Below are 9,781 nucleotides of genomic sequence, written 5' to 3'. Positions count from 1 at the left end.
AGCCTATCCCCGAGGTTATTCAATCTGTATATTGAGCAAGCAATAAAGGAAACAAAAGAAAAGTTCGGACTAGGTTTTAAAAGTCCACAGAGAAGAAATAAAAACTTTGAGGTTCGCCGATGACATTGTGATTCTGTCAGAGTCAGCAAAGGACTTGGAAGAAAAGTTGAACGGAATGGACGGTGTCTTGAAAGAGGATATAAGATGAACATCAACAAAAGCAAAACAAGGATATTGGAATGTAGTCGAATTAAGTCGGGTGATGCTGAGGGAATTAGATTGGGAAATGAGCCACTTAAAGTAGTAAACGAGTTTTGCTAATTGGGGAACAAAATAACTGATGATGTTCGAAGTAGAGAGGATATAAAATGTAGACTGGCAATGGCAAGAAAAGCGTAAGAATCGAAGCTTTCGAAATGTGGTGCTACAGAAGAATGCTGAAGATTAGATGGGTATATCACATAACTAATGAGGAGGTATTGAATAGAATTGGGGAGAAGAGGAGCTTGTGGCACTACTTGACTAGAAGAAGGTATCAGTTGGTAGGACATGTTCTGAGACACTGAGGGATCACTAATTTAGTATTGGAGGGCAGCGTGGAGGGTAAAAATCGTAGAGGGAGACCAAGAGATGAATACACTGAGCAGATTCAGAAGGATGTAGGCTGCAGTAGGTACTGGGAGATGAAGAAGCTTACACAGGATAGAGCAGCATGGAGAGCTGCATCAAACCAGTCTCAGGACTGAAGACCACAACAACAACAACAACAACCTGACTTTTGTGCCATAAATTACTATCCCTAGTTAACTAAAGTACTGGTATTTAATAGTTTTAGTGAAATCAACCAAGGCTTTTAACTAGCTTTTATTTTATCTATATGCACAAATATAATCTTTTAATCTAACCAAGCAGAGTAATGTTTCTGTTATAAAGGTGTGTTGATACCAATGATAAGCTTTTATACATGATGCAAATATGTAATATTTTATACTGTTCTCTACTTTGACAAGTCCAATATCATGAATGTGATAAGAAGGGCAGTAAATAAATAAAAATACTAGAATATTTGCAGTTATTAAAATATTTCGAGAATATCCAAAAGTTTAGTAACCCGGATTACATGAAGCACCACCAAGCCCATGCCAACAGGTTCTTATGTAGCACTTCCATTTCCTCATAGCTAATGAGACTGCCATGGGGATGAGTATTTGGAAAGCAAATATTTAATTCTTTATAGCAGTAAACTTCAGGTGCAATATACATATGTCCCATAATTCATGAGTACACGGACAAAAACTTTCACACCAGTTTAATATTTTGTGTGTGTGTGTGTGTGTGTGTGTGTGTGTGTGTGTGTTTTTGGCCAAGGCTATTATATATGAACATACTTTGTTTTCAAGAGCCCTAAAAGCAATTCCTTTCCAACATTTTAAAAATTAATTCTAAGAAAGCAAGCAAAATAAAATTTACAATAAAACAAATAGTAACAGAATAAGCAATTTTCACTTACGTTTACCAAGCTAACATACACGAAGAAGTGACAGACGTCGGCAAGCCCCTGCGTCTCAGCGACGTTGACTGGAAATTACCAGCTGCCATTAGAGACGACCGACAGTCCACGGCAGGGAAACCGACGAGCTCCCCCACTGACGCACAAACAAATCGCCAGCATCACCCTACACCGTGCATCTGATATATGACCTATCGGACACAAAACGATGATAAACCCAACTAACTGTTGTAGGTTGCTGACACTGATCGAGAGATCAACACCGGCACCCAGCAGTAGCCACCGAGCAACTGCACCGCACGACGTCAAAGGTATCGACACGCACGACACCCCCTACTGAGAAAGCCCACCCTCGCACGACCTATCGCAGGCATCGAGACATCTGCTCTTACCACCCGACCCGACTATCGCAGAGGTTTTTCTCCCTTGGCTCTTCCCTTGGCACTTTTTTTTCCTCTGTCCTTTAAACCGCTGCTCTCCGTTCGACTTTGAGTCAATCTATCTGCAGATGAGCTCGAATTAATGGTTAACCTTAACCAGACGTACGCGAAAATTGCAGTACCCACATGCTGCGACACCTCACTCTAGTGAAAACTAACCCTTATGCAGAGATGGCAGTGCACCTTTTGATTTGACCATCAAGACGGTGTGGGCACGGAGGGTCTCCACATTTGAAAAAAAATCGTATGGGACCTGTGCAGGGGCAATGTACCCAGTCACCGAGGAATAGAGGAAGGGGTGGAAGTGAGCAGCGTGGAGGATGGAGAAGTGGAGTCAGTAGAGGTGGACAAGCGTTAAATGGCAGAGGGAGTCCAAGACCCACCTAAGAGAGCTCCCGTTTAATTTAAGTGCAACAAATACGTATGCAGAGGTGGAATGTTCAGTGACAGGATCCATAGAATCTAAAAAGTAAGATTTTGTTGGACACAGGGGCGCAAGTGTCGGTGGCTACTAAGAGTTTAATGGGATGAAGGAAGTTAGACCCACCACATTCTAGGTTGCGTGGAGTGAGCGATAAGGAGGTCACGCCTTTGGGGTCAGCGACAGTTGACTTTCGCGTAGGGAAGTCCGATTTGATGCATCCGTGGAGGTAGTACCGTGGGTAAGCGAGGGCTACGACATGATCCTAGAAGTAGGTTTCTTGCATCAACGCCACGCCAAAATTGGCCTTCGACAACGAACTGTGGAATTTGGTGAAATGCTATTTCAGCTAGGGGAAACTGTTGTCGACGCAGGGCTGTCACGAGGGGTGTTCAACGTAATGAACAAACCAATTGAACTGCGTACATTAGCATTAAGGCTTAATTCGCACGAGTTTGTGTCTAGTGACACCAGGAACTCGCTTTGGGTAAGTGTGGAGTCGAATCTACCCGTGGGTGCAGTATGTGTCATTGAACCATTGGAGGATGATGAAGTTTTGGGTCCACTTGGTTGTTTTTTGCAACATAGTGTTGTACGCGTACAGGAGGGGAACGACAGGCGAGTAGTCCACGTGAACGTGGATAATTTTATCGCTGTAGACGCGAATTTGAGAAAAGCTTGGATGTATCAGATGACGAAGACTGGTGTTCGAGAGGTAGGCGATGCGATAAGCCACTAACTGCTGGTAGACTGCATTGCGTAACAAAATAAAGTATTTTAAAGCAGGAGAAAAAGAGCACATGGAAGAGTTGCTGTGGGAATTTAAGGATTTGTTTTTTCTGTGAGGGCCGTCACCAGCAACTCCATTAGTTCAACAAAGGATACCAACAGGGAAGGAACGAAGCACCTGTTTATCATAAACCATACAGAATACCGAGGCATCTGCAGCCGATTGTGGAGGATTTCATTGATCAGCAGCTTGCGGACGGTATTGTAGAGCGTAGCAATAGCTGCTGGGGAACCGGCACTGTCGTTGTGCCAAAAAAAATCTACGGATGGAACTAAGAAATACAGGTTCTATTGTGGCTACCGATACCACAATAATAAGACAGTAATGGACGCATACCCCATTCCAAACATATCAGAGACTTTGGATCACTTACTACAGTTCCACTACTTTCCTATGATGGATTTGACAAGTGTTTATGATCAGTTAGGTGTGGCTCCAGAGGATCGTCCAAAAACTGCTTTCTCTACTCCAGGAGGCCATTACCAGTACATCAGAATGCCATTCGGTTTGAAAACACTCCAGCAACGTTCCAGATGTTGCTAGACAGTGTGTTGAGGTGTTTGAAACCACGGCAGTGTCTCGTCTATTTGGATGACATTACAGTGTTTTCAAGTAGTATGGAGCAACATAGACAGCGGTTGAGGGAAGTCTTCATGAGATTTGAAATATTTAGGTCATATCATCAGTAAGGACGGAGAGCAAACAGATCTGAGGTTGGTAAAGGCTGTAAGGGATTTTCGGGAACCGGAAACAGTTAAGGAAGTGCAGTCATTCATCGGAATTCTCAGTTTCTATCGAAAGTTCCTGAAGGGTTTTGCAGATTTAACACAGCTGTTGGTGCGATTGTTACGGAAGGGTGTGAAGTTTGAGTGGACAGAAGTGTGTCAGAAAGCGTTTGACAAACTGAAAGAAGTGTTAACATCAAGTCCGGTTCTTGTGCTTCCAGATCTTGAAAAGGAATTTATTCTACCATGTGATGCATCGAATCAAGCATTAGGGTGCGTTCTTAGTCAGGAAATTGATGGGAAAGAACATCCGGCAGCCGAGTGCATCTAGGCAGTTGTATGCAGCAGAGAGGAATTACTCAACAACAGAGAGGGAGATGGCTAGCATAATCTATTATTATTATTATTAAGCATTACAATCCATGAAGGCTTTTTGCTGCAGAATGGACAATGTTGAACCACTTTGCTCTGTCTTTACAAGTAATTTGCCACTGTCTGTCATGTCCTAGTTTTCTGAGATCGTCTTGAATATTGTCCAAGTATCTCATGCGTGGGCGTCCAAGAGGTCGTCTTCCGGTGGGAATCTCTTCAGTCACTTTCTTGATGGTCCTGTTTGGTGGTGCTCTGATGACATGCCCTATCCATTTCAGTCTTTTATCTATGGAATCAAATATTTTAAATGTTATTTATATGGGAGAAGATTTCGGGTAGTGACAGATCATGCTGCGTTGAAGCGGTTGTTGGGGTGGAAGGACCTGTCCACTAGACTCGCTAGATGGGCTGTGAGGCTTATGTAAAATGTATCAGATAGCCGCAATTTAATGTGTACGACGGTCTTCTGTGCAGGGAAACGAATTCAGGACCAAGGGTAGCAGTGCCAACAAAGCTGAGAGGTGAGGCTTTAAAGGAAGCACGTGATCACGTGTTATCTGGTCATGGCGGGTGTTGAGTGACGAATAGGAGAGTGGTGGAGAGGTACTGGTGGAGAGGTAGAAAATTAGATGTGGAACAGTATGTCAAGAATTGTATACTATGTGCGCAGAGAGCAGATTTGAGTCGGAAACAGATACAGCTACAACGATTGCTGGATGCGACATGTCCATTCTCTGTGTTGGGGTTTGATGTCTTAGGACCTTTCAGGTGAACACTGTCGGGGAACAGATTCGTTCTGACAATAATAGACCATTTTGGAGGTATGTGGAGATAGTGGCTATGCCAAATAACCAGGCAGCAATGGTCGCGCAAGTGTTAGTAAACAAATTGATTTTGAAGTTTGGTGTACCAGAGACAATAATTACTGACCAAGGGACCAACTTCATGTCGGATTTAGTGAAGGAACTGTGTAAATTATTGAACGTAAGGAAATTGAGGACGAGAGCATTGCATCCACAGGCCAACGGAAGGACAGAACGGGTACACAGAACAATCGGGAAGCTGCTGAGTTTTTATGTGGATTCTCAACACAATCAATGGGATGAATATTTGAAGCATATTGTATGCGCATACAATGCAGAAGTCCATATAAATACCGGTTTGCCTCCGTATGAGGTAGTGTACGGGCGAAAAATGCCGTCACCGCCTGATTTAGTGAGGCTACAGAAAGGAAGGACCGGTGAATCTGTACGTCAATTTGCAAGGACAGTTCGGGATGTTTGGAAACGGGTAAAAAAGGCGAATGCAAATGCTTTGGAAGGGCAGGAAGACGCAGTAAGGCGGACAGGAAGTTTACCGTAGTATAGAGTGGGCAATGGGTAATGCCCCTACACACAAAAAGCTGAACCAGTTTTCGATTTAGTCAACCCAGTCGTTATTTCTCTTCACTTTAGTATTACTGTAGACAGGTTCCTACTCTGTCAAAAATTTCTGCTTCTTCTTTGCTGTACAATAAGTCCGTAATAACCAAATAGTCTGAAAACAAGATGTAACTTGATAATTCAATCGCATTTCAAAACCACTTCCGTTTACACGGGAGCCAAAATCGATTGCGGAGTTGGAAAACTGGAAATTAGGGGCGGATTTCCAGACTCGAGTTTGAAGTGTTACATGACTGCCCAGAAGTGGTATTGGTAAAATGGTAAAACGCTTAACGAAATCCGGTTTTGGGAGCCCCATGTAAATGGAGTGATGGAGGTTACAGTAAAACTGATCCGACATGGGGGAAGAACAGTTTAGGTTTCGGAGAAATGTAGGAACATGCATACCGCCTCTATGACTTGTCTCTGAAGATGATAGACTAAGGACAGACAAACCTATGTTTGTAACATTGGTAGACATAGTGAAAGCTTTTGACAATGTTGACTGGAATACATTCTTTGAAACTCAGAAAGTGACAGGGTAAAATACAGCAAGTAAAAGGCTGTTAACAAGTTGTGCAGAAACCGTACTCAGTTATGTGTCGAGGAGCATGGAAGGGTAGCAGTGGTCGAGAAGGGGGTGAGACAAGGCACGCGGACTGGCTGCGTGGTCAGAGGCGCCATGTCACGGATTGTGCAGTGCCTCCCACCAGAGGTGCTAGTCCTCCCCCAAGCACGGGTGTGTGTGCTGTTCTTAGCATAAGTTAGTTTAAGTAGTTTGTAAGTCCAGGGACCGACGACCTCAGTAGTTTGGTCCCTTAGTACAGGGTTATTACAAATGATTGAAGCGTTTTCACAGCTCTACAATAACTGTATTATTTGAGATATTTTCACAATGCTTTGCACACACATACAAAAACTCAAAAAGTTTTTTTAGCCATTCACAAATGTTCGATATGTACCCCTTTAGTGATTCGGCAGACATCAAGCCGATAATCAAGTTCCTCCCACACTCGGCGCAGCATGTCCCCGTCAATGAGTTCGAAAGCATCGTTCATGCGAGCTCGCAGTTCTGGCACGTTTCTTGGTAGAGGAGGTTTAAACACTGAATTTTTCACATAACCCCACAGAAAGAAATCGCATGGGGTTAAGTCGGGAGAGCATGGAGGCCATGACACGAATTGCTGATTGTGATCTCCACCACGACCGATCCATCGGTTTTCCAATCTCCTGTTTAAGAAATGCCGAACATCATGATGAAAGTGCGGTGGAGCACCATCCTGTTGAAAGATGAAGTCGGCGCTGTCGGTCTCCAGTTCTGGCATGAGCCAATTTTCCTCGGGCTACGCGTGAAACTTGCCCGCACGCGTTCAACCGTTTCTTCGCTCACTGCAGGCCGACCCGTCGATTTCCCCTTACAGAGGCATCCAGAAGCTTTAAACTGCGCATACCGTCGCCGAATGGAGTTAGCAGTTGGTGGATCTTTGTTGAACTTCGTCCTGAAGTGTCGTTGCACTGTTATGACTGACCGATGTGAGTGCATTTCAAGCACGACATACGCTTTCTCGGCTCCTGTCGCCATTTTGTCTCACTGCGCTCTCGAGCGCTCTGACGGCAGAAACCTGAAGTGCGGCTTCAGCCGAACCAAACTTTATGAGTTTTTCTACGTATCTGTAGTGTGTCGTGACCATATGTCAATGAATGGAGCTACAGTGAATTTATGAAATCGCTTCAATCATTTGTAATAGCCCTGTAATTCACACACATTTGAACATTTGGAGTGAGACAGGGTTGTATTCTAACACTGATGTTCTTCAGTCTGTACATTGAAGCAGCAGTAAAGGAAACCAATAAATATTAGGAGTAGGAATTAAAGTTCAGGGAGAAGAAATGAAAACTTTGTAGTTTGTCAGTGATGTTGTATTTCTGTGAGAGACAGCGGAGCATTTAGAAGAATAGTTGAACGGAATGGACAGCATCTTGAAAGGAGGATATAAGCTGAACATCAACAAAAGCATGACAACGATAATGGGATATGGTCGAATTAGATCATGTGATCCTGAGGGATTTAGATCCAGAAACGAAACACTTAAAATAACAGAAGAATTTTGCTATTTGCGCAGTAAAATAATTTGTGATGGCCAAAACAGAGAGAATATAAAATGTACACTGGCAATGGCAAGCAAAGCACTTCTGGAGGAGAGAAATTTGTTAACATTGAATGTGTTTCTCCCTTACCGTCTGCGCCCGTCCTGTCCGCCTCACCCCCACCCTCACCCACCACAATTTTCCGCTGTTTACAATTTCAGTCACCGATTTATCGCCTGCTTTTATTGTTTCTTATCTTCTTTCTTACGTTTTAAACAGTCTGTAGGCCGCAGAGCAGCGTAATAAGCTGCTGCCAGCCCGCCCCCTTCGGGGCGAATGGAAATACAATAAAGGAAAAAATAAATAAATTAGTTGTAGAAGTAAATAAGTTGTGGTAGTAGTAGTACTAGCAAATGCACAAGTTGCATTTCTATCAGTTGTCTTTAGCCAGAAATACCCAAACAACAGCAAATTAAGGCATAGAGACTATCAGTTGCATCAAATAATCCGTACACTCCTGCTGCTGATGATTTTCAAAAATCGCTGCTCAGATGTACTGGAATCGATTAACAATTGTTTCACTTAACTGGTCACAAAGAGATGTACACAAATATGAAAACTTACCTGGGAAATACAGAAACTGTGGCAGCAGAAGTGAAGAGGCATATAAAGTTTCCACTTTCACACAATAAGTACCGAGTCACATAGCAAGGCCGGATGAAATTTGTGGATGAAGTTCTGTTCCCATCGTAAGTATAGCACTTAAAGACACTGTCAACTTGAATTAGAATCACAAAATTATTCAACTATATGTTATATACAACGCTGTTGAATGCAATTCGACATAAACTACAAGGTCTACAGCTTTGCTTCTGCTATTTGAACTTAATTCAGAGTTAACACCATCTAAACTCTCACTTGCCGCCATTTTTAATGAACATTCAATGTGTTTCGCCACCACTGTTAACAGATGCTGATATTAAACTCTGCCAATCCTATGGGTTGCAAAGCTCAGTGTTCAAAATTCGTTTATTCTTTTTCCACGAGGCAGCCGTGTTGCCAGCACAGTGAGTTGAGATGCTCTCCGCTTTGCGGCGCTGCAGTTGTGGTGTGCCATCTATCGGCGACGACGAGCAACAGTGCGTTTGTGAGCATCTCTCATATTACTTCACGTCATTTCCAATTTAGAATTTTGACAGGAAACTCTTAGAGGTAATAAACAACTGCTTCGCGAACCAAATGTTTACAAATAGCTTTTTTACTAATAAAATTGTTGTACCTGCCCCTATCTGTATTATGTTAGTGGCGAGAATTTTTCATACCCAGGTACAAGTTTGGTCATGTATTCTACATATCTGGTCATCGCAAATTTAGTGACATAGATCAGCATAATTTCTACCATTCAATTTTTGTAAGGTGTGGTTGATGGAACCACACTCTGTGTTGTACCTGCTATTTGTTCCATGATGGGGTGTGCCATGGCCAGTAGTGTTTCGGGAATGTGACATAGGGTTTGCTGCTCTGCATCATTCCAGTTGTTCTCTGTACCAATACATCAGCTCGCTGTACGCACCTCCACATTGCTAAGAGACCAACCTTCAGCTGCTGAATAGCTATCGCAGCAGTTAACGTTCACCGGCATATCTCATACATAACTGGTAATCGTACAGTCTGAGGCGCTGGACTGTGCGGCTGATCTCGGCGGAGGTTCGAGTCCCGACTCGGGCATGGGTGTGCGTGCTTGTCCTTAGGATAATTTAGGTTAAGTAGTGTGTAAACTTGGGGACTCATGACCTTAGCCGTTAAGTCCCATAAGATTTCACACACATTTGGAAATCGTAGTGCTTCCTTTTTCGCACAAATCGGAGGCTCAGTATACTCGCTTTGTGTTCGAAACACTGCCGAGTAGGACAGATTATTTTCACTCTCCTAATTATTTCAGTCCTTGCGCATTCAGTCGATAATCATTATCTTCAATTCCCACAAATGAACAAAACTCATCCTTAGGTTAAAT

Source organism: Schistocerca cancellata, chromosome 11 (genome assembly GCF_023864275.1).
Source record: "Schistocerca cancellata isolate TAMUIC-IGC-003103 chromosome 11, iqSchCanc2.1, whole genome shotgun sequence".
NCBI classification, from domain to species: Eukaryota; Metazoa; Arthropoda; class Insecta; order Orthoptera; family Acrididae; genus Schistocerca; species Schistocerca cancellata.
The sequence above is the reverse complement of the archived record's forward strand: the minus strand, read 5'-3'. Positions refer to the sequence as shown.